Source organism: Trachypithecus francoisi, unplaced genomic scaffold, assembly GCF_009764315.1.
Source record: "Trachypithecus francoisi isolate TF-2019V2 unplaced genomic scaffold, Tfra_2.0 Lachesis_group1, whole genome shotgun sequence".
Classification (NCBI taxonomy): domain Eukaryota; kingdom Metazoa; phylum Chordata; class Mammalia; order Primates; family Cercopithecidae; genus Trachypithecus; species Trachypithecus francoisi.
In genome coordinates this window covers 109403340-109428329 of record NW_022681454.1, presented here as the reverse complement: position 1 = coordinate 109428329, position 24990 = coordinate 109403340, and the positions used below count along the sequence as shown (strand labels likewise).

The 24990-nt window shown below is 41.8% G+C and overlaps 1 protein-coding gene and 1 pseudogene across 1 annotated transcript in view; one reads left to right on the top strand and one right to left on the bottom strand.

Moving 5' to 3' along the window:
* Positions 1–24990, bottom strand: part of ANK2 (ankyrin 2) — a 715648-nt gene that overhangs the window by 600634 nt on the left and 90024 nt on the right. The window lies entirely within an intron of this gene.
* LOC117086256 lies at positions 1882–3573 on the top strand (annotated as a pseudogene).

The following is a 24990-nucleotide window of genomic DNA, read 5'->3' as shown; positions in this document are numbered from 1 at the left end:
TGAAAAAATGTAGTCTAAAGAGTGGAAGGGTTAGGTGTTTTTAAAGGATACTTTAGGCCAGGCACGGTAGCTCACGCCTGCAATCCCAGCACTTTGGTAGGTCGAGGTGGGTGGATCACAAGATCAGGAGATTGAGACCAGCCTAGCCAATATGGTGAAACCCCATCTCTACTAAAAATACGAAAAAAAAAAAAAAATTAGCAGGGCATGGTGGCACATGCCTGTAATCCCAGCTACTTGGGAGGCTGAAGGAGGAGAATTGCTTGAATCCGGGAGGTGGAGGTTGCAGTGAGCTAACATCGCGCCACTGCACTCCAGCCTGGGTGACAGAGCGAGACTCCGTCTCAAAAAAAAAGAAAGGATATTTTAAGTGACCTATCATATCCTGCTGATTCAGCCTTCCTCCCTCGAGAGAGGCCAGGATATGAGCTCTTGGAAAGAAGGAACCACATTTGTCTTAACTCCCAATTTTGCTGAAATTTGAACTCCTAATAATTAACGTTGTACATGGCATATACTCCATTTCATTGACCCAATGAATGGATGGATGAATAAGTTGTGTTATACTGCTTCCTAGCTTATTTTCTGTAGGTAGTTAATTGTACATGTGGTGTGTGGATTCTTGTTCATTCTTTCAACAAGAACCTTCTATGTGAGTGAATCCTAGGCTAGGAACTGAGACAGGTTATGTATTGTACATCAGAATTCATGTTATTAAGGATTAATCTACTATTTTACACATATTACTTATTATTTAAAAAAACAAAATGTAGGCAGGGCACGGTGGCTCACTCCTGTAATTCCAGCACTTTGGGAGGCTGAAGTGGGCAGATCACCTGAGACCAAGAGTTATAAGACCAGCCTGGCCAAAAAGGTGAAACCCCATCTCTACTAAAAATACAAAAGTTAGCCAGAAATGGTGGCGTGCACCTGTAATCCCAGCTACTAGAGTGGCTGAGGCAGGAGAATTGCTTGAACACGGGAAGCGGAGGTCGCAGTGAGCCAAGATTGTGCACTCCAGCCTGGATGACAGAGCGAGACTTCATCTCAAAAAAAATAAAATAAAATAATAAAAATAAATGAATAAAAATTTTAAAAGAAAGGAAAAAGTGTTGGAGAAGATGTAAAGTTGGAACTCTTGTAAACTGCTGGTAGAAATATAAAATGTTGCACTACCCTAGAAAACAGTATGGAGGTTCCTCAGAAATTAAAAATGAAATTATGATATAATCCAGCCATTCCATTTATGGGCACATATCAGAAAGAACTGGAAGCAGGCACTCGAACAGGTATGTGTGTACCCATGTTCATAGCAGCATTATTCACAATAGCCATTTAACCATTGAAGCAACACAAGTGTCCTTCGATGGGCAAATAAAACAAAATGTGGTATATACATACAATGGAACGTTATCCAGCTTTACAAAGGAAGGAAATTCTAACATCTGCTACCTTGTGGATGAATCTTGAATACATTATACTAAGCAAAATAAGCCAGTCGCAAAAGGGCAAATAAGGTATGACTCCATTTATATGAGGTACCTAGAGTAGTCAAACTTGTAGAGACAGAAAGCAAATGGTGGTTGCCAGGGTCTGGGGGATAGGGAGTTATTTTTTAATGGGTATAGAATTTCAGTTTTGCAAGATGAAAAAAGATCTGAAGACAGTGGTTATGGTTGCACAACACTGTGAATCTACTTAATGCCACTGAACTGTACACTTTAAAATGGTTAAAATGAGATCCATGCCAAGGGCACTAGGCACCATCAGTCCATGGTATGGACAAGCCAAGACAATGGTACCAACCTGAGTAAGTTAGATGGCCAGTCCTGGCACTACCACACCCTTGTGGTACACCAGTGGGACTAAAGATACCATGCGATGCATGAGGATGTTACCAAATGGACTCTACTTTTACACAAAGTTATCAAGCAGACGAGTCACAACTAATATAGGTACAATTGATCATGTTGCTCATAGAAAATCAATAATTGTAAAAACTATTTCTGTCATTCACACTGTCAGGTTCAAAAATGAACTGTAAAGAAATATTACTATCAAGTTTGGTTAAGCTAAATGCCAAGATTTATAAACTTGATGACTTAAGTTTCCTCGGCCAGAATATTACAGATGCTGTGGAAGCAGTACACCTTGATGAGCTTCCTACAGACATTCCAGGGACCAAAGGAAACTTTGACCTAGTCAGACATGTTTCCTTGGTTGACTGTCCTGGCCATGATATTTTGATGGCTACTTTGTTGAATGGTACAGCAGTGATGGATGTGACCCTTCTGTTGATAGCTGGCAATGAATCTTGTCCTCAACCTCAGACTTTTCTGAATACCTGGCTGCCATAGATACTATGAAGCTGAAACATACTTTCATTCTATAAAATAAAATTAATTTGGTAAAAGAAAGTCAGGCTAAAGAACAGTATGAACAGATCCTTTAATTGTATTAATATAAAGTAGAGTAGCAGAAGAGCCTCCTATTATTTTCACTTCTGCTCAGCTGAAATACAATCCTGAAGTTGTCCGTGAGTACACAGTAAAGAAAATTCCAGCCAGGCGCAGTGGCTCACACCTGTAATCCCAACACTTGGGGAGGCTGAGGCGGGCAGATCACCTGAGGTCAGGAGTTCGAGACCAGCCTGACCAACATGGAGAAACCCCATCTATACTAAAAATGCAAAAAAAAAAAAAATTAGTCGGGCATGGTGGCACATGCCTGTAATCCCAGCTACTCGGAAGGCTGAGGCAGGAGAATCGCTTGAAACCAGGACGTGGAGGTTGAGGTGAACTGAGATCGTGCCATTGCACTCCAGCCTGGGCAACAAAAGCGAAAATCCATCTTAAAAAAAAGGAAAGAAAAGAATATTCCAGTACCTCCAAGAGACTTTACTTCAGAACCCCAACTTATTGTTATTAGGTCTTTTGATGTTAACAAACCTGGCTGTGATATTGATGATATCACCTAGGAGTACAACTGGTGGCAGTATTTTAAAAGGCGTATTAAAGGTGGTCCAGGAGACAGGAGTCAGACCTGGTATTGTTCCCAAAAATAGTGAAGGAAAACTTGTGTAAAACAATCATTTCCAAACTTGTAACACTTTTTGCAGAACACAATGATCCTCAGCACACTGCTCCAGGGAGTCTTATTGGAGTTGGAACAAAAATGTACCCAGTGTTGGCAGAATGGCAGGACAGGTGCTTGGTACAGTTGGAACTGTACCTAAGATCGTCACAGGACCAGAAATGTCCTATTTACTTTTTAGACAGCTTCTAGGTGTATGTATAGAAGAAGGCAAAAAAGCAGAAAAAGTGCAAAAGCTGTCCATGAATGAAGTTCTCATAGTAAACACAGGATCTCTGTCTACAGGAAGAAAAGAGTGCAGTCAAAGATAATTTGGGTAAAATAGTTCTCACTAATTCTGTGTGCACAAAAGTAGGAGAAAAAATTGCCCTTAGCCAAAGAGTTAAGAAACATTAGCATCTAATTTGTTGCCATCAGATAGGAAGAGGAGTAGCCGTGAAGCCAACAGTAGATGACAAGTGCAGAATTACAGTTAAATAACACAGTTGGGTGAAGTCAGAATTTCTCTTAGTAACCTGGGGATGCATTTTCAAAGCAAAATGAGGGAATACATTTCACAGCTCATTACCTTTGTAGAAACTGTCAGGTGATCCTCATGTTTTGTGATGAAAATTTAACTCCTTATACTTAAAGAGTAGGATATATAATTATGTCAAAAATGGTATGTTGATCAATTTAATATACATTTTAGCAGACATTGATCATTGTTAAACACTTTCAGATTTGTACTTCTATGCAGTTTTGAAATGAAATTGCTTGTTACAACAGTCCTTTGTTGTATCACACATACCACTGGACCTATTTGAAATAAAGTTTTATTTTAAAAAAGAAAAGAAAACAAAAAAAAAGGTGGCCAGATGTGGTGGCTCATGCCTGTAGCCTTAGCACTTTGGAAGGCCAAAGTGAGAGGATTGCTTGAGGCCAGAAGTTCGAGACCAGCCCGAACAACATGGTGAGAACCCATCTGTATTTAAATTGAAAAAAAAAAAATTAATAGTTAAAAAGGGGCCGGGCGCGGTGGCTCAAGCCTGTAATCCCAGCACTTTGGGAGGCCGAGACGGGCGGATCACGAGGTCAGGAGATCGAGACCATCCTGGCTAACACAGTGAAACCCCGTATCTACTAAAAATACAAAAAAAACTAGCCGGGCGAGGTGGTAGGCGCCTGTAGTCCCAGCTACTCTGGAGGCTGAGGCAGGAGAATGGCGGGAACCCGGGAAGTGGAGCTTGCAGTGAGCTGAGATCGGGCCACTGCACTCCAGCCTGGGCGACAGAGCGAGACTCCGTCTCAAAAAAAAAAAAAATAGTTAAAAAGGTAAGTTTTACAATATGTATGTGTATATATATCTATGTCTATATATAATATGTATATATTATATATAATATGCATGTCTATATATAATATATATTATATGCATGTATGTGTGTGTGTGTGTGTGTATATATGTATATACACACACACACACACACTTTTTTATATATATATATATACACACACACACTTTTTTATTTTTTAAGGCAGAATTTTGCTCTTGTTGCCCAAGCTGGAGTGCAATGACACAATCTCAGCTCACCGCAACCTCCAACTCTTGGGTTCAAGCAATTCTCCTGCCTCAGCCTCCCAAGTAGCTGGGATTACAGCCATGCACCACCACGGAGGCTAATTTTGTATTTTTAGTAGAGATGGGGTTTCTCCATGTTGGTCAGGCTGCTCTTGAACTCCCAACCTCAGGTGATCTGCCCACCTCAGTCTCCTAAAGTGCTAGGGTTACAGGTGTGAGCCACCACACCTGGCCACCATATGTATATTTTATCACAATTTTTTTAAAAATTCATCTCAGCCAGATGCTGTGGCTCACGCTTGCAGTTCCAGAACTTTGGGAGGCTGAGGAAGGTGGACCACCTGAGCCCAGGAGTTGGAGACCAGCCTGGCCAACATGGTGAAATTCCATATCTACAAAAAATACAAAAATTAGCTGGGCATGGTGGTGTACACCTGTAGTCCTAGCTACTCCCAGAATCTGAACTGGGAGGATCGCCTGAGCTGGGGAGGTCGAGGATGCAGTGAGCCATGATCGCACCACTGCACTCCAGCCTGGGCAACAGAGTGAGAACCTGTCTCAAAAAAAAAAAAAAAAAAAAATTAGCTGGGCGTGGTGGCAGGCGCCTGTAATCCCAGCTACTCAGGAGGCTGAGGCAGGAGAATCACCCGAACCCGGGGGCAGAGGTTGCAGTGAGCCGAGATCACATCACTGCACTCTAGCCTGAGTGACAGAGCAAGACTCTGTCTTGGGAAAAAAAAAAAAAAAATTAATCTAGTTCTCCTTTCTCATTCTGTACCTGGATCTTGACATTTATCTAACTTTAAGGTCTGTAGGTCTTGTTCATCTTTCACTGAGAGAAATAGTTGTACACTTTACCTGAACACTGAGACTCCGTGAGCAACTGGGGCCACTCTTGGGTTACCTTTCCCTGGAATGAGGGCTGGTTATCATCATGTCAAGTCTATGAGTAATATATCCAAACATGAATCTCCTAGGAATCTAGTTTAATTAGATTTACACTGAAGTTAGAGTGGCGGTTAGGGATGGGTCACATTGGAGAGTGGTAATCTCAATCTCTCTTCTACATTTATTGGGAAATAACATCCACAGATAAGAGGGCTTCTGGGGTTGCTCTCTGTCCCTACTTCTATTATTGCAAAGTTTAGTCTCCAAAGGAATCCAAAAGAAGTCCAATTAGATTTGTAGGGGAAAGAGAGAGAATTAAAAATTATGCAGCATGTACCAGATACTGCTATTGTTGCTTGACATTCATTACTTCATTTGATTTTCATAACAAACATGTTATCATCTTTGGACTAGGAGCCAAATCTAGTTATTTTCTGACTCTACAGTCCAGACTCATTCTATTCTATTATGCTCGCAGTTGCCTAGAGTCCATTTCTGTCACTGCCTCCTCCTGGAAAGAGCTGTGTTACCCTAAAATCGAAAATCTATAGCAAACTTCTGTGTTGGCAGGCAAATGAGACTCCTGGCAGCAAGTTTACCCTTTGATGAAAGCACTTAATACTGATTCCCTGTTAAAATAGTTTGGGGAGGAGGGAGAGAAGGGGGAATGGCAGAATAAAGTGCTTCTTTATCTCTGCATTCAGCACCTCCCTTGGCTCAAAAAAGAAAATAGAGGCCGGGCGCCGTGGCTCAAGCCTGTAATCCCAGCACTTTGGGAGGCCGAGACGAGCGGATCACGAGGTCAGGAGATCGAGACCATCCTGGCTAATACGGTGAAACCCCGTCTCTACTAAAAATACAAAAAACTAGCCGGGCGAGGTGGCGGGCGCCTGTAGTCCCAGCTGCTCGGGAGGCTGAGGCAGGAGAATGGCGTGAACCTGGAAGGCGGAGCTTGCAGTGAGCTGAGATCTGGCCACTGCACTCCAGCCCGGGCAACAGAGCGAGACTCCACCTCAAAAAAAAAAAAAAAAAAAAAAAAAGAAAATAGAGCAACCAACTCATATAGATGAAAGAAATTAAACCTGATGCCTGAAAATCACTAAGCATAAATTTAGGCTTACATATAGACCTTGTTGACTTAATCATACCTAAATTGCTTTTCCAGAAGTATTTGTCATGGGATTATTTTACTTTATTAGCTAGGAATAGACAAAGCAATAAACACATAAGATAACTACATACTCTGCTTCTATTAATCACTTAATCAGCTATCTCCCAACAAATGATCTGATTCTTCTTCCAAACAAGAAAACTTGTCTATCAAAATACTACTTTAAGGACATCAAATCCTTGCAAATAAAATCTTAATACACATCAATGAATTTTTTAAGACATTCAAGTTAGAAATCTGTGCAAATAAACTAGTAACTGCATGAAAACTTTCCAAAGGATTTTCATAATCTTTTATAGCTTATCTTAAATTGAAATTCACATCTTGTCACAAAAGCACTTGAGAGTTCTGTGTTTGCATTATAAAATGTCTTCTAACACACTGGATGGGAGTAGTCAACAATTAGTTACTCTATAAACCAAATAAAATGTGACTATGGAGTGCTGAGGAGCTGCTTGTTACTCAATGGAGAAAATTATTGGCTGGGTGTGGTGGCTCACGCCTGTAATCCCAGCACTTTGGGAGGCCGAGGCAGGCAGATCACTTGAGTTCAGGAGTTCCAGATCAGTCTGGGCAACATGGTGAAACCCCATCTTTACCAAAAAAAACACAAAAAATAACAGTAATAATAGCTGAGCGTGGTGGCATATGCCTGTGGTCCCAGCTACTCAGGAGGCTGAGGTGGGAGAATCGTTTGAACCTTGGAAGCAAAGGTTGCAGTGAGTCCAGATCGCACCACTGCCTTCCAGCATGGGTGACAGAGTAAGTTCCTGTCTCAAAAAAAAAAAGACAAGAAAATTTTATTTCTATCTGAGCTTTAGTTTTCTCATTTATGAAAGATAGTATATAACAAAATCATCTCTTAGTACATTTCAGTCTTTAAGTTTCTATCATTTGGTTATTCAGTAATATGATAAACCAAAATATAAAATAATTCATATCTAATTGTTAGTATGTAATGACATAATGAGATAAAATTATTAACAAGGGTTTTCAGAGTAAAGAACAATGGTAAAATCTACTTGTCTTATTACAACTTTTCTAAATTATTATTTGATAACTAATATGCCTTAATATCATTAAATTCTCTGAAAAATATAAATATTATTCTAGTCTTTCATATAAATAATTTAACATTAAAACCTTAATTTCTTAAAGAAGCATGTTTAGATTTGCCTTTTTTTCTATTTGTACAAATTTATGGGGTATATGTGCAATTCTGTTACATGCATAGATGCATGTAACAATCTAATAATGGTCAAGTCAGAGCTTTTAAAAACCTTAATTTTACTTATTTACAACTTGTTTTAATTTCTTTGACAAAATGATTTAACAAATGGCATCACTAAATATAAAAATTTAATTTGAAGTTTCTCTTGCATTTTTAATATCTATAAGTTTTTAACAGTATAAATTGAAGTTCTCCTTGAAGTAAACCACATTCTTCTGGTTCTATTTTAAAATTCTGGATCAAAAGGAATTGTAAGTTTATGTTATCCAAAAAAGAAAAAAGGAATGTAGATTTGAGGTGGCAGATGGGAGGTTTAAAAATAATGCACTCATTTCCAAAAGATGCTATAATAAGCATGTTTCAGCTTTATAATAAAACAACAATAAAAGAAATAGCATACCATGCAAATACAATTCACATCTTCCTTTATAATAGGGCAAAACTTTTCTATCCCTCTCCTTTCTTTGGGGTCTATGTTTTTCCGTGTTTCTGAAATAGTAGTAACTCAACTAAGCAGGGAAGATGGGAAATTATAGAATGCGTAGCATCTCTGTTTCTTATATACCTTGTATCAGATGAAATTAGTTTCTTATAAACCTTGTATCCAACAAAATATTTTTCTGCTATACTTAGCATAAAGCATTTCTTTTTATGAGAACCACAGTAAACACCAAGCACCTAAAATGACAACCATCCTTCCCTAGTAACCATTTTATAGTTATCAACAATGCTGATCTTTGTAGACTGTGGATCCTTTTTAATACTAAAAGGATTCAAATTCCATGGCAATACTACTTGTACCGTAAGAATGCTTTCAAATCCTTCAAATGTTTAGTTGTCACTAGGTTCAATTCTGATATCCTGCCTGATGCAAAATTTACATCATTGCCTACTAAACAAGGAACTAAATATAAGGATGTGTTGTCACCGGCGCGGTGGTTCACGCCTGTAATCCCAGCACTTTGGGAGACTGAGGCGAGCGGATCGCCTTCATTTCGAGACCAGCCTGACCAACATGGAGAAACCTTGTCTCTACTAAAAATGCAAAATTACCCAGGTGTGGTGGCGCATGCCTGTAATCCCAGCTACTCAGGAGGCTGAGGCAGGAAAATCACTTGAACCCAGGAGGCAGAGGTTGCGGTGAGCCGAGATGGCGCCATTGCATTCCAGCCTGGGCAACAAGAGCAAAACTCCATCTCAAAAAAAAAAAAAAAGGATGTGTTGAAGAACAAAATAAAATGTGGTTCATGTTATGTAGAAGTAGTTACCAGCGTCCACTAACATACAGTCTATCTGTAATGTTATTATGAACCAATATACATATATTTCCTTTATGTCTGTTACTCATAAAGATCAAAGTATTTGGGAATTTGCCGGGCGCGGTGGCTCACGCCTGTAATCCCAGCACTTTGGGAGGCCAAGGAGGGCGGATCACAAGGTCAGGAGATCGAGACCATCCTGACTAAAATGGTGAAACCCCGTCTCTACTAAAAATACAAATAATTAACCGGGCAAGGTGGCGGGCGCCTGTTGTCCCAGCTACTCGGGAAGCTGAAGCAGGAGAAAGGCGTGAACCCGGGAGGCAGAGTTTGCAGTGAGCCGAGATGGTGCCACTGCACTCCAGCCTGGGCGAGAGAGCAAGACTCTGTCTAAAAAAAATAAAATAAAAATAAAAAAATAAAGTATTTGGGAATTCTACCTAAGTAGATGTGAATATATTAACAAAGTATAGGCTGCTTTAGAAGTAAGAGGCAGAGGTTGCAGTGAGCCACGATCATGCCACAGCACTCCAGCCTGGGCGACAGAGCAAAACTCCATCTCAAAAAAAAAAAGGAAAAGAATCGTTAACAGGGCCCCTGACTAGGAAGAAAGACCTTCTATGAGCCCCTCACTCTGCTAGAAATGTGGTCATCAGGCTTAGAAATCAACAAGGTAGACTTCAAGATCAATTGGTTGGAACCCTGATATTTCATGAAGACAGCGTAGCACATTATCAAACACAGATTATTTTTATTGACTAGTGGTCATTTTAATAAACAAAGAATCCACTAATCCCTTCTTATAAATAGAAGTTAACATTTTATCACCTTTGTTATTTCCAAAAATGTCTAAATCAGTCTTCTCTTATTCTCTTTTTTCCACAATGACAAACTATGTAGTCCACTGTAGTAAGTTATCTCTACCATATAGAAGAGAAAATAAATCTAATCCTTTGGTATCTGGGGAGCTCGTCAGTGAATCCTTTGTTATAACCATCTTGGATAACTCTCTAATGCTGCTTCCAAAAAAGCAGTGGTTGCTCCCTTTTATAATCCCACCAACAAGGGTTCCAATTTCTCCACATTCTCACCAACACGGGTTATTTTCTGGTGTGTATTTTTTTGGTTTTGTTTTTATTTTAATAGTAGCCATCCTAATAGATATAAGGTGATATTTCATTTTTGGTTTAGTTTCACATTTCTCTGATGCAGAGAGAGAGAGGTTTTGCCTTCAAGTCTTCCACCTTTTGGTTCATGTTCTCTCCCATCCTTTATTCTTCCTTCTTCTCTAGCAGCATACCTTCTCCCATTCCAACTGCTGTGGTCCTTAACACAGAGGTCAAGGGCACAGATTTACCAGAAAATACAGGAACTTGAGGATATACACTACATACCCCTGAGGGAAATCACTGGCCATCTTTAAATCACTGATTTAAAGCCATCAGTGGTCACTGTTGTCCTTATTAGTATTTGTTTCTTCTCCTCTCCATAATAAACTCAATTCTAAGTTAACAAATATAAGTATGCTTATTTTTGTGCTCCTACAGCCTGTTTAAAAAAATCTTTTTTTTTTCCAAGGCCTTTTTCTACCTCCTTGGTCTCAAATCATAACTTTGCCCCGGTAGCCATGTGATCTGCTGATTTAGACGGTGTCCTCTGCGCTCTTCGTTTAAGAATTTCTAACAAGCAGGCCGGGCGCGGTGGCTCAAGCCTGTAATCCCAGCACTTTGGGAGGCCGAGACGGGCGGATCACGAGGTCAGGAGATCGAGACCATCCTGGCTAATACGGTGAAACCCCGTCTCTACTAAAAAATACAAAAAACTAGCCGGGCGACGAGGCGGGCGCCTGTAGTCCCAGCTACTCGGGAGGCTGCGGCGGGAGAATGGCGGGAACCCGGGAGGCGGAGCTTGCAGTGAGCTGAGATCCGGCCACTGCACTCCAGCCTGGGCGGCAGAGCAAGACTCCGTCTCAAAAAAAATAAAAATAAAAAAAGAATTTCTAACAAGCTAGTCATCAGGTACCACTTTAGCTAAACCTTCATTTTGACCTTCCTATTCAGGATGCCTTTGTCCCAGCTACCTTTATTTCCAGTCTTCTAACACTTAAGGATTTTCTAGTAAGCTGAGAACCTCAGGCTTCAGCTCATCTAAGACTTGGGGATTTTTTTCCTCAAATCCCTTTTGAGTCCTTTCTGAACTTTCCATTTTACCACAGTATAGTAATTGTATAAGGGCACCCTCCATGCACAACAACTTCTTTATGAGAGTATTGTTTTCTTGCAAATAAGTATACATTACTTTTTCCTTAGAAGCAAATGTGATTTTTTTTTTAAGTTGGTGAAAGGCACCAAACCATAATCTGTTACATAGAATCCATGCCCTAAACACTCTGAGGGAAATAAAAATACACAAAATATGGTTCCTGCCCTCAGAGAATTTATGCTGTATTTGTAATGATGAAGTATATAATCTTAATAATTAAAAAAAAATTGGGTAGCACATAATATGTATCCTCTGTAATGACTCACTAATCATTAATGATCATATAATGATCACACATGGAGGATGTCAGGAGACTGCGGCATTTGAGACAGGCTTTGCCTAACCCATTAAGATTTCAGCTAAGTTCAGAATATGTGCAAATTCATGGAGAACACTCTATGGACAAAAAGGATAGGTGCCAGCAAATGCAGGGAGGTGAGATGCTTCAGATGTGGTCTGGATATGACAATCCCAGGGTCACACAGAAAGTACCCCCTTCCAACTGAACTGCCTACCCATGACAGTGGTGCTACTCATTCTTTAGACAGAAGTGACCACTGATTGGAACAGAGTGGGCCTGACTCAAGGGCAGCTTCTCCACAGCCTGGGACTTGACTCATGGAGTGGACTTACTCAAAGGACTTTTCTTCTTGGGGCAATGGAAATTAGTCCAGACTATCTCCGTCCAGAATTTATAGTAGAGAATGCAGAGAGGATTGGTGAGAGGGAGAAAGGAAGAGAGCAACCTCCCAAGAAGACACCAGACAACAAAGCCTGGGTCCTGGGTATTTATAATAAACCCCTTTATCTTAAAATTATCTGAGTGAATCTCTTCCTTGCAAACAAAAAAGCCTGATGTAACATATTTTAAGAACAAGTAATACACAAGTCTACCCTGAATACAGAATTTATCGAGGGGAGTAGTAGAAGGTAATTTTGAAACAGTTCGAGGTCTTCGCATGTGAAGAACTTTGAAGGTCAACTATATATTTTTGTCTTTTTTATCTAATCTATCCTTGATCTTAGCCAAAAGGCTGACAAGCGATTTTTAATATAATCTTACTTTAATTTTGCCATTGCATATTTAACAAAACTTAAAACCAAAACAGTACCTATCAGATTAAACAGAAATAAATTAATTTGCAAGATATATATGTGACTTGAATAGCAGGAGGAAAAACGTTTGATTTTGGCCAGGCGTGATGACTCACACCTATAATCCCATCACTTTGGGAGGCCAAGGTGGGCGGATCACTTGATGCCAGGAGTTGGAGACCAGCCTGGCCAACATGGCGAATCCCCATCTCTACTAAAGATACAAAAATTAGCGAGACCTGGAGGTGCGTATCTGTCATCCCAGCTATTGGGGAGGCTGAGACACGAGAATCATTTGAACCTGGGAGGTGGAGGCTGCACTGAGCCGAGATGGCAACACTGCACTTCAGCCTGCACCACAGAGTGAGACTCCATCTCAAAAAAAAAAAAGTGTAATTTTACTCTTATTTGTCACAGATGACCAAAGGCATTTACTATGCTGGTGGTGGCCGGGCACGTTGGCTCACATCTGTAATCCCAACACTTTAGGAGGCTGAGGTGGGCAGGAGGTCAGGAGATTGAGATCATCCTGGCCAACACAGTGAAACCCCATCTCTACTAAAAATACAAAAATTAGCTGGCCATGGTGGTGCACGCCTGTAATCCCAGCTACTCGGGAGGCTGAGGCAGGAGAATCACTTAAACTGGGAGGCGGAGGTTGCAGTGAGCCGAGATCACACCACTGCACTCTAGTCCGGGCGACAAAGCAAGACTCCATCTCAGAAAAAAAAAATTCTGGTGGTTAGTTGATAAAACAAGCTGATGCTTTCTAAATCTTTTCTTTTTTTCACATACAAAACGATGGAGATCTACACCCACACCTCATATTTCCATATGTTTTTACACACAGTGAAGGATGAATTTTGTTTTTTTGTTTTACTTTTTTTTTTTTTTGAGACAGAGTCTCGCTGTCGCCCAGGCTGGAATGCAGTGGCCGGATCTCTGCTTACTGCAAGCTCCACCTCCTGGTTTCACACCACTCTCCTGCCTCAGCCTGGGATTACAGGCGCCCGTCACTATGCCCGGCTAATTTTTTGTATTTTTAGTAGGTTTCCCTCGGCCTCCCAAAGTGCTGGGATTACAGGCGTGAGCCACTGAGCCCAGCGTTTAATCTGGTTTCTTCACCTGTAGCATGGTGAAGTATACTTCACCATGGTATACTAATGTATACATGGTATACATGGTGAAGTATACTTCACAGTGGTATACTAAGGATCAAATAAGTTAATATATGTAAAGGACTTAAAGAGTGCCTGGCACATAGGCAACCACTATTTGATTCCATTACTGCTGTTTGTATAGCTGTTTGTATGGTTGGAAAATATTTTATGGAAATATGTTTCAATTTCTTATGGAAAATGGTAAATAGAAACAAAAGTAGAGAGAATAATATAATGAGATGTAAACAAAATTGGAGAGAATAGTATAATGACTCAAATCATTTTGCCTTCACAATTAGCAAATCATGACCAGTGTTTCACTTCTATTCCCATCCCCTTTCCAGAAACACATGAGATTATTTTGAAGAAAATCCTAGATTTTATCCCTAAGCATTTCAATATAAACCTTAAAATATAAAGACTTTTAAAAACTTAACCCTGTAATCCCAGCACTTTGGGAGGCCGAGAGTGGTGGATCACGAGGTCAGGAGTTCGAGACTAGCCTGGCCAATATAGTGAAACCCTGTCTCTACGAAAAATACAAAAACTAGCCGGGCATGGTGGCACACACCTGTTATCCCAGCTACTCGGGAGGCTGAGGCAGGAGAACCACTTGAACCCCGGAGGTAGAGGTTGCAGTGAGCCGAGATTGCACTATTGCAGTCCATCCTGGGCAACAGAGTGAGACCGTCTCAAAAAACAAAAACAAAAAACATAACCCAAATACTGTTATCACACTTTAAAAATTAACAATTTCTTAATATTATCAAAAGTAGTCACTGTTAAAATTTGTTGCTTGTGTCATAGTTATAAGTAAGCTTTATGTTGCAATATTTATAAGTAGACAGCTTGATGAATTTTTATAAAGTGAACATACTTATGTAATAAGCACCTGGAAAAAAAATAGAGTCTGTGTGTTTTTTATGATTTTTAAAAATCAGGGTGCAAATAAGGCCATGCTTTACAATTGATTGACAATCTCTTTCATAGTATTAATAATTATTGAAACAGTTTTTAAATTAATATTAAAATAATGAAGAATATGAGCTTATTTCTGTTTTTTAGACAATTTGGTTTTTTTTTCTTTCTGAGAGAATATATAAAACACGATTAGTTACCACTGACAGTGGAAATGGAAGTCAGAAATTCAATAAGGAAAGTTTACTTTTCAGCTGGGTGTGGTGGCTCATGCCTGTAATTCCAGCACTTTGGGAGGCTAAGGTGGGCAGATCACCTGAGGTCAGGAGTTCACGACCAGCCTGGCTAACATGGTGAAACCCCGTCTCTACTAAAAATGCAAAAATTAGCTGGGCATGGTGGCAGGCAGAGTTCCCTTAAGCCTAGGAGTTTGACAGTTTGAGACCAGCCTGGGCAACTTGGTGAAACCCCTTCCCTACAAAAAATTATCAAGGCGTGGTGATGTGCACCTGCAGTCCCAGCTACTTCATAGGCTGAGGCACAATAATCAGTAGAGCCCAGAAGGTGGAGGTTGCAGTGAGCTGTGATCATACCACTGCACTCCAGCCTGATGAGGAGAGTGAGACCTTGTCTCAAAAAATAACAGTATTTTTCTTTTTTAAAAAAGAAAATACTATCGAAAATTTAAAAAGGGTTCAACTTATGGTCATTAAAGTATAACAAACAGTTATATAATTAATATGGTTACACTTTGTGTCCTCACCCAAATCTCATCTTGAATTGTAATCCCAATAACCCCCACATGTCAAGGGAGACCTGGTGGGAGATGGTTGGATCATGGGGGCAATGTCCCTGATGCTGTTCTCACGACATCAGATGGTTTTATGCACGTCTAACAGTTCCTCCTTCACACACTTGCTCTCTCTCCTCTTCGGCCATGATTGTAAGTTTCCTGAGGCCTCCCCAGCCATTTGGAACTGTGAGTCCATTAAACCTCTTTCCTTTATAAATTACTCTGTCTCAGGTAGTATCTTTATAGCGGTGTGAGAACAGACTAATCCAATAATTATATGCTATTGTTCTATATATGAATCATATTATACATTAAATTAATATTATACTATATAGAGTTACCTATATTCTATAGCTAACTCAACATACAGATTCCTTTTAGAATTCACTTGTTTCTTTCATAATTGTAATTGTTCTCTACCATAATCACTGTGTCTTTGTTACTTAGGTTTCCAGCCCTTGGTCTAACTGAAACGAAAGCGTCTTACTGGTGTGCCAGCAATAGAATTTAAAAATCTTTAGACTGGGATATTGTAGCTTTGCAGACCTTAATGGCATTGCCCTTGACTGCAGATGCACAAACAAATTCATTTCCTGTCAGCCTTGCTGAGGATAATGGGCTTTCCCAGTGCTGCCGAGTTTTCACTGACTTCTTTTTTTTTCTTTTTTTTAAGACAGAGTCTCAATCTGTCACCCAGGCTACAGTGCAGTCGTGCAATCTGGGCTCACTGCAACTCAGTCCCCCAAGTAACTGGGACTAGAAGCACTCACTACCAGCTTAGCTAATTTTTGTATTTTTAGTAGAGACAGGGTTTCACCATGTTTCCCAGGCTGGTCGTGAACCCCTGACCTCAGGTGATCTGCCCACCGTGGCCTCCCAAAGTGCTGGGATTACAGGTGTGAGCCACTGCACCCAGCTCACCAGCTTCTATTGACAGTGCAGTCGAGGGGGCTCTGAGCACAATGACGTCTTCTGGCAGAGTTCCTGGGAAAGAAAAAAGAATGATGCCCTGCAAGAAACCCCTTGTATTTGGAAACCAGAATGTCAGGCTCTATCATAAAGGTTTTATTTTCCTTCTACTTTAGGATATCTTCAGGTGAAGGCAAGAAGACAATTGAAAAGGCCTGAAATTAAAATGTGTGTGAATGCTTCCATAAAACATTTAGAGTACTCCACATTCCAGAACTTTGAAGAAAGTGCCTTAAAGGGCCGGGCGCGGTGGCTCAAGCCTGTAATCCCAGCACTTTGGGAGGCCGAGACGGGCGGATCACGAGGTCAGGAGATCGAGACCATCCTGGCTAACACGGTGAAACCCCGTCTCTACTAAAAATACAAAAACTAGCCGGCGAGATGGCGGGCGCCTGTAGTCCCAGCTACTCGGGAGGCTGAGGCAGGAGAATAGCGTAAACCCGGGAGGCGGAGCTTGCAGTGAGCTGAGATCCGGCCACTGCACTCCAGTCCGGGCAACAGAGCGAGACTCCGCCTCAAAAAAAAAAAAAAAAAAAAAAAAAAGAAAGTGCCAAATCCAGTGATAATATCCAAGGAGTCCTCTCATACATTTGTATAATTGAGATCATTGTGTAGGTAAACAAGAAGAAAATGAAAAATCTATGTACTTCTTTGTCAGTAAGAATAAAGTGGCTTTTTTTAAAAGTAGAATTATCCAAAAAATTACTTATCCCACATATATAAGATGCACATTAAAAATTGTACCAGGACTTCACCCAAAGAGTGGCTCGGCACTCCAGAAAACAGCACTAACAAATAAGGGTTGCAGGATCACTCAAACTGAATGATGATATATTTAAAAGTTGCTTTTGGCCGGGCGCGGTGGCTCAAGCCTGTAATCCCAGCATTTTGGGAGGCCGAGACGGGCGGATCACGAGGTCAAGAGATGGAGACCATCCTGGCTAACACGGTGAAACCCGGTCTCTCCTAAAAACTACAAAAAAAACTAGCCAGGCGACGTGGCGGCGCCTGTAGTCCCAGCTACCCGGGAGGCTGAGACAGGAGAATGGCGTGAACCCGGGAGGCGGAGCTTGCAGTGAGCTGAGATCCGGCCACAGCACTCCAGCCTGGGTGACAGAGCGAGACTCCGTCTCAAAAAAAAAAAAAAAAAAAAACTAGCCGGGTGAGGTGGCGGGCGCCTGTGGTCCCAGCTACTCGGGAGGCTGAGGCAGGAGAATGGCGTAAACCCGGAAGGCGGAGCTTGCGGTGAGCTGAGATCCGGCCACTGCACTCCAGCCTGGGGGACAGAGCGAGACTCCGTCTCAAAAAAAAAAAAAAAAAAAAAAAAAAAAAATAGTTGCTTTTGCACCAACCTAATAGTAAACTAGCACAAGGACAGACTTCAATTCCTGACCACTTTGGTACAAATTAGATTTCCCTAGAGGTCCAATGTGATGTGAAGAATAGGTAGTTTAAGCTAGCTCAGCACGTCAGAAATCAGTGGAAAGTACTAGTACTGCCTATAAATGATGATGTTGAGAAGTCAGAAGTTATTACACATTTGATTTCCCCCAGACAAAAAAATTCAACGAACAAAGTAGTTGCAGCCAATGGTGTCCTGGGTGGTTATCTAACAGCCACTCCCACATTCCACATTCCCCTAAACACAAACATGAATAATCTAGGTAACAATCCTATTGCAGGCTGGCGTCCCTTGTCAAAAATGGGTTCAAATTGACACCGTTATTACAACGGGCAAGCAAGGCACAGATATCAACCTATCTGCTTAGAGCAGCGAGAGATGACAAACTCTTTAAGGAGAAGGACTGTGTGTTCTGTCTATCCCTGTCTCCCCAACCCTACACATGGATTTCATTGTACCCTCCACAGATGTTTGTTCAAGTGACAGTTAATCAGAAGTCACATTTCAGGGCCAGGTGCAGTGGTTCACGCCTGTAATCCCAGCATTTTGGGAGGCCGAGGCAGGGGGATCTCTTGAGGTTAGGGGTTCAAGACCAGCCTGGCCAATTTGGTGAAACCCTGTCTCTACTAAAAATACAAAAATTGGCCAGGCTTGGTGGTAGGTGTCCTTAATCTCAGCTACTTCAAACCCAGCATAAAAACACTTGGATTGGCTGGGTGCGGTGGCTCATGCCTGTAATCCCAGCACATTGGGAGGCCGAGGCAGGGGGATCACTTGAGGTCAGGAGTTCAAGACCAGCCTGGTCAACATGGCAAAACCCCATCTCTACTAAAAATACAAAAATTAGCCAGGCGTGGTCACGTGCACCTGTAATCCTAGCTACTCAGAAGGCCGAGGCAGGAAAATCGCTTGAAACCAGGAAGCAGAGGTTGCAGTGAGCCGAGATCACCCACTGCACTCTAGCCTGGGCGGCAGAGCAAGACTGTTTCTCAAAAAAAACTAAGTGGAATAAATAAACTATATATACCCACTTATATAATTTAATATATAAAGTTAAATAAAAGATTTTATTTCAATTTCCTAAGTAGATATAAATAGAAAGAAATAAACCTAAATCGGCCAGGTGCAGTGGCTCACGCCTGTAATCCCAGCACTTTGGGAGGCTGAGGTGGGTGGATCACCTGAGGTCAGGAGTTCAAGACCAGCCTGCCCAACGTGGCAAAACCCGGTCTCTACTAAAAATACAAAAAATTAGCCAGGCGTGGTGCTGGGCACCTGTAATCCCAGCTACTTGGGAGGCTAAGGCAGGAGAATTGCTTCAACCTGGGAGGCAGAGGTTGCAGTGAGCGGAGATGATGCCACTGCACTCCAGCCTGGGCGACAAGAGTGGAAACTCCATGTCAAAAAAAAAATAGCTGGGCATGGTGGTGGGTGCCTGTAATCCCAGCTACTCAGGAGGCAGAGGCAGGAGAATCGCTTGAACCCAGGCAGCAGACGTTGCAGTGAGCCAAGATCGCGCCATTACACTCCAGCCTGGGAGACAAGAACAAAACTCCATCTCAAAAAAAAAAAAAAGAAAGAAACCTAAAACATGGTGATTATTTCTCAAATATAAAATTATAGATGTATTTTTTTTAAACTACTTTGAATATTTTTCAGTATCTTTATCAGCGGGCCTTTTTAAAAATTTACTTGGTGAGCCAGTTCCCGCTGTGTGATTTTGCACATGAAAGCCTTACATATGTATATTGCCCATCAGCTGTAGCTCACCCTTCCAAACAAAACTGCGTATGGTAACAATTTAACTAAACTGAGAAGAATATATTATGCCAACATTCACTGAGTTATTTGTGTTACTCATATTATTTTTATTTTTCTCATAGTTTGAAAAATTAAAATCCTTTCAATTTTTAGAAACAACTCATAGGAGATCTCAGGATGTAAATTTAGTTTGACTTTTTTGTTTCAGGGATGAGTAAAAGCTGCTCAGTTAATGAGAGGGCTGTGTAAAATGGGTGACTCTCAAACGAAAGCCATTCAGGGATTAAACAGAGTGAGAGAGATTCCTAGAAAGACCAAATTTACGGGATTCACAGCATTCCCTCTTTCCCTAGTTTTCTTCCGGAAACTTCCTGTGTCCCTGATAGATGCCTACTTAATGTGCTAATATATGTGCGTAATGTACATATTTAATGTGCAACTGTTTTTATTACAATGCGATGGGAACTCTCAGACAAAGCTGTAAGTATTGAAGAGTAGTGGAATATGCCACCCCAAAATATGCCAATTTGGCACAAGGGTTATTTTGATCTAAAGACACTTAAAGAACAGCAAGTGCAAGAAAGGTTCTGACCTTTCCTTTTTCTTCCTATAAAAAGGAAATAAAATTCCCATATGGAAGATGTGCTCCCTATTCCAGAAGGAAAGTAACATTTTTACCAGAGATGGGGAGTTAAGGCTGAGAAAAATCTGTACAAACCTTGTCAAACTCACTCTTCCTTTCCTAGTTATTTTTCCACCATGAATTGTCCTAGCCCAAGCCTTTTGGTCTTGTCACGTTTTCAGAATTTACTGCTCTTTGTCCAATTCAGCAAATAAGCATTTGACTCTGCTTCTTTTGGTATTCACTTCTATATGAGAATTCTCATGTCACGTAAAGCTTATATTAAATACATTTGTATGTTTTTCTCTTTCCAATCTTTTGTTACAGGGAACCCAGCTGGGAACTTAGAAGGGTAGAAGGGAAAGGATGTTTTTCTTCCCTTACAGTATCCCTCACTATTTTCTCTTCCTTCACTTCCTTCTTAACCAGAACACTCCCCCAAATCCTACTCTTAGTTCTTTTCTCTCACTACATGTTCCCTAGACTGGTGCTTCTCAAAACGTATTCCTTAGACCAATGGCATCAGCACCATCCGGGAACTTGTTAGAGTTGCAAATTATTGAGCGCTAACCAGACTGAATCAGAAACTCAAGGGTGGCCGGGCTGCAACATGTTTTAACAAGCCCTCTAGGAGATTCTTACACATGTTAAAGTGTGGAAAACTACAACCTTCATGCAATCCTATCCGCCTCCAAGACTTCAGTCCTTATAGGCCTATGACTACTCAAACCTATATTCCTGGCTCTGACCAATTCTGTGAGCTTCAGACCTAATTTCTCATGTCTGCTAGGTCTCCCTATCTAAATACCCCCAGCCTAACTCAAACTTAAAGTGATATACTTCATCTTCCTACAAAATGCCCAGCGCAACCTCTACCCTACAACCTGCCCATTTTCCTACCTTCCCTTCTCAGTTAACGGTACCCAACACTCACCTGGCCTATTAGCCTAGAAATCTTAAAATCTTAGAATTTTTGTTTGTTTGGGGTGTGTGTGTGTGTGTGTGTGTGTGTGTGTGTGACGGAGCCTAGCTCTGTCACCCAGGCTGGAGTGCAGTGGCCCGATCTCGGCTCACTGCAACCTCCGCCTCCTGGGTTCAAGCTATTCTCCTGTCTTGGCCTTCCAAGTATCTGGGATTACAGGCGCATGCCACCACACCCAGCTAGTTTTTGTATTTTTAGTAGAGACAGGATTTCACCATGTTGGCCAGGCTGGTCTCGAACTTCTGATCTCAACTAATCCACCTGCCTCGGCCTCCAAAAGTGCTGGGATGACAGGCATAAGCCACCGCCTTTGGTGAAATCTTAGGAATTATCCATTTTAATTGTCTTCCTCTCTTACCGGCCCCTGCTGGTCACCAAGTTCTGATTCTATCTTATGAACATCTCTTTATGCCCTACTCTCTTTTTTCTTTCACTGTCTATACTGCAGATTATCAGTAACCGGCCTCTCCACCTCCAGTTGATCCAAACACAAAAGCATCCATCACACTCCTGCTATACAAAACCCACGAGGAGGGGGGAACCTGGTGGAGAGACTGTGTTGAATATCAGTACAAATTTCATGTTGAGTCTTTAAAAATTATTTTCCAGAGGTGATTATCTGTGAATCTGTTGCCCACAAGTATTATTATTCTTCAAAGCATCAGTCTTGTCCTGTTAAATCTCTTCTCAAAAACTTTCGAAATTTCCCATTGTCTATAAACAGCTCCAAATCTTTAACGTGACAGTAAGTTCTTAAGCCCCTGTCTCCTGCCATGATGTGGTGGTCTCTCACACTTTGACTCACACTATTCCTTGGACTGAACTTGGCCTCCCGTTTCCAGCCCTCTTTCTTTACCATTTCACTTGTTATCGTTTAAAGACAATTCAAATGCTGCCTGCCTACCAGAACTCGAATTGATCCTCTTTCTGCTGCCCATGGCAATATCTTAAACCTCTATGAGAGCTTCATTTCTTCCAGGCTTATGGTATTTATTTATTTATTTATGTATGAGACAGAGTCTCGCTCTGTCACCCAGGCTGGAGTCCAGTGGCGCAATCTCAGCTCACTGCAACCTCCGCCTCCCAGGTTCACGCCATTCTCCTGCCTCAGCCTCCCGAGTAGCTGGGACTACAGGCGCCCGCCACCACCAGCTAATATTTTGTATTTGTTGTAGAGATGGGGTTTCACCATGTTAGCCAGGACGGTCCCGATCTCCTGACTTCGTGATCCACCCACCTCGGCCTCCCAAAGTGCTGTGTGATTACTGGCGTGAGCCACCACGCCCATCAGTAGTTAGTTATTTATATCTTACAGTATGTGGATAAAAGATCCTTCCTTAAGGGCGTGACTAGGGCTGCGATTTATTTTTGTTTCTTACCCCACTTACCACAGTAAAGATTTATGACCAGGCGCAGTGGCTCAAGCCTGTAATCCCAGCACTTTGGGAGGGCTCAAGCCTATAATCCCAGCACTTTGGGAGGCTGAAGCAGGCGGATCACGAGGTCAAGAGTTCAAGACCAGCCTGGCCAACATAGTGAAACCCCCGTCTCTACTAAAAATACAAAAATCAGCTGAGTGTGGTGGCGGGCGCCTGTAGTTCCAGCTACTTGGGAGGCTGAGGCAGGAGAATCACTTGAACCTGGGAGGCGGAGGTTGCAGTGAGCTGAGATTGCACCACTGCACTCCAGCCTGGGTGACACAGTGAGACTCTGTATCAAATAAATAAATAAATAATAAAATAAAATAAAATTTACTTCAGCAGATAAAGATTTACTGGATGGATACTGATGGAATGGAAATACATATTGTATCTATTGCCACATAAAGGGTGGGTTAATGAAGCCTAACTGTCTTGGCACAAGTTGAATGCATGAACGTGTCTATTTCTCAGAGCAGCATCTCTCAAATCTGGCTAACCGTGATAATTAATGCGAGAGATTTTCCCCAAAAAAGTGGATTCCCAAAGTATTACCTAGGTAAAAACATAGAAAATTAGTAGTAATCTTTTAGCAAAGAGTCTAAGGGTAGGTAGGAGGAGAGAAGTGTTTACTTTTTACTTTGTTTTATACCTTCAATACTATGTGAATTTTCCAAACCCATGCATGTTTTTGGCTTATGTCAATATGGGTTATCTGTATAAAGGAAACATGGGCCAATTTTGTGTTCTTGTTTATATTTTTCTGTGTTTTTTAAACTAATAATAAGACAGGGTCTCACTCCATCATCCAGGCTGGAGTTCAGTGGCATGATCACAGCTCACCGCAGCCTCAACTTCCCGGACTCAGGTGATCCTCCCACCTCAGCCACCTCAGTAGCTGGGACTGTAGGCATCCACCACCACACCTGACTAATTTTTGCATTTTTTAAGAGATGGGGTTTTGCCATGTTGCCCAGGCTGGTCTTGAACCCCTGGGGCTCAAGTGATCTGCCCACCTCGACCTCCTAAAGTTTTGGGATTTCAGGTATGAGCCACCACACCTGACCACACTTTAAAAATTAAATAAAACTAGGCCAGGTGAGGTGGCTCAAGCCTGTAATCCCAGCACTTTGGGAGGCCGAGACGGGCGGATCACGAGGTCAGGAGATCGAGACCATCCTGGCTAACATGGTGAAACCCCGTCTATACTAAAAAATACAAAAAACTGCCAGGCGCGGTGGCTCAAGCCTGTAATCCCAGCACTTTGGGAGGCCGAGACGGGCGGATCACGAGGTCAGGAGATCGAGACCATCCTGGCTAACACGGTGAAACCCCGTCTCTACTAAAAATACAAAAACTAGCCGGGCGAGGTGGCGGGCGCCTGTAGTCCCAGCTACTCGGGAGGCTGAGGCAGGAGAATGGCGTGAACCCGGGAGACGGAGCTTGCAGTGAGCTGAGATCCGGCCACTGCACTCCAGTCCCGGCGACAGAGCGAGACTCCACCTCAAAAAAAAAAAAAAAAAAAAAAAAACTAGCCGGGCAAGATGGTGGGCGCCTGTAGTCCCAGCTACTCGGGAGGCTGAGGCAGGAGAATGGCGTTAACTCGGGAGGCGGCGCTTGCAGTGAGCTGAGATCCGGCCACTGCACTCTAGCTTGGGCGACAGAGCGAGACTCTGTCTCAAAATAAAATAAAATAAAATAAAAATAATTAATAAAACTAAATTAAAATACAGATCCTAAGTCCTCATTCTGGAGGTTCTGAGTTGGTACATATGCAGTGGGAATCTGTATGTCTGTTCAAAGCTTCCACATAATTCTTGTACAGCCTCAGAACACATGCTTCCCAGTACCATCACCTCCTACCCCTTAAGTGGAGGTAACAGGATGGAGCAGCTCATTAATTTACATGTAGCAGAAGAAGAAAGTAACTGCACCAACAGCTAATAAGATGGACTTGAAGGCATAACCTGCTTACAAAACCCATCCTACCGAGGGTACCAAAGGGACTCAACAGCAAGGGCCTCAACACTGCCCTCTTGAACACACACTTCTTCTCCTAGGTAATGCTATACTAGTTAATAAGGCTGTTTGCCTTTAGTACCTTCTTTTCCCTTCAGACTATTTCTTGATATTCATTTAAGCCAGATTTCAGGAGAATAAAATATTGGCTGGCCAAAAGGGGAGGGTAATCCAGATGTGGGTTTTTTCGCAGGTGTCCCAGGTGAGTCTCCAGTGAGGAATGGCTCAGTTGGGGCTCACAGGGTTCAGGATATGCTACTCCAAAATAAGGCACTGATAGGATTTGGCTGTGTTCCCACCCAAATCTCATCTTGAGTTGTAGTTCCCATAGTTCCCACGTGTTGTAAGAGGAACCCGGTGGAAGATAATTGAAGCATGGGGGGCGG